Raw genomic sequence first — 1,376 nt, forward strand, 5'->3', positions numbered from 1 at the left:
AAAGTGTTTTCAAAGACATTGCAAGCACACAACTGAACATAAGTCTATAGTCTTGGCCAATAAATAGGCTCATTTAGCTGGGGTGGACTTCTTGTTGGTTCATTTGAAATAGGGATGGCAATGGGATGTGACTGAGAAGGCCATTACCATCCCTCGTCTCGTAAGAATTTTTTGGCGGCGGGGCAAGGTGGGGATTAAAGATCCCCAATTAATGTCCCTTTTAATTATTTAATTTTTAATATTATTTTTATTTTTAAATACAATTTAAACTAAAAAATATAAAAATAAAATAAAATAAAAAAGATGTTGGTTCGAGGAATTTGAGATCCCTAGAAGCTTGGCATGGGATAATATTTTTTTAGTTCGCACATATTTCATATCCATGTTTGGACCTTTGAAGAGTTCATTTCCCTGGAAGATAGTATGACAATATAAATTACCTCCTTGGGTGGCATTTTTATTGTAGACGGTTGTGAGGAGACAGGCCGTTAACGATGAATAATTTTCGAAGAAAAGGTTTTTATGTTATCGAGTTGTGTTATGTGTAAGAGGGATGAGGAGATGATTGACCACTTGTTCATTCATTGTGATGGTGTTTGTTGGCTGTGGAACGATATTCTGGCTTTTCAACATATAGATTTGGTGTTCTCTAGGTGTATAGAAGACTTGTTGCGGGCATGGAGGAGAAAACTTCGTGATGAGGATCGTAAGCTTGTATAGGATCTTATTCCGAGATGCATTGTATGGTGTGTGTGGAGAAAAAGGAACAATCGCTGTTTTGAAGACCAAACATGGACAACAAAGCAGATCAGAGATGTTTTATCTAACTTTATATACTTGGTTTAATGCCGCGGCTACTAAGTACTAATCATATAGAAGAGCAGCCTAATTTTATGTCGTTTCTTTCTTGTTTAAATTGATAATACAGTTCTCGTGTATTATCTTTTGATTAATAAAATTATCTGATTACCTATCAAAAAAATTTTGAAGCTCATTACGCTCCCATTTGAGCCTCATTATAATGAGATTGAGCCAATTTTTTTGCTGCCACTATGGGCCTGCATTGATTGCTGGTGTAGGTAAGTTTGAGCAAATAATTGTCTTCACTTGACTTTTGAAGTACTAATGGCAGGTCTATAATTTGGCATTCCATCTTACCCTCAAGTACGTCGGTGATGGAAAATAATGTTCAACTATGAATGTCTAGAAATTTTTGGGAACAGAATTATGAAAGTGAGGGTGTAATGGTCCATCAATTTTAAGTGGCATCTATAAAAAATCTCTCATCTTACGAATGTACTGTGCCATCGGAATTTTTTAATGCCCAAGTTACTGCTGAAAAATGTGAATTTTCATTTTAATGAGATTCAAACAGG

Source organism: Olea europaea, chromosome 21 (assembly GCF_002742605.1).
Source record: "Olea europaea var. sylvestris chromosome 21, O_europaea_v1, whole genome shotgun sequence".
NCBI classification, from domain to species: Eukaryota; Viridiplantae; Streptophyta; class Magnoliopsida; order Lamiales; family Oleaceae; genus Olea; species Olea europaea.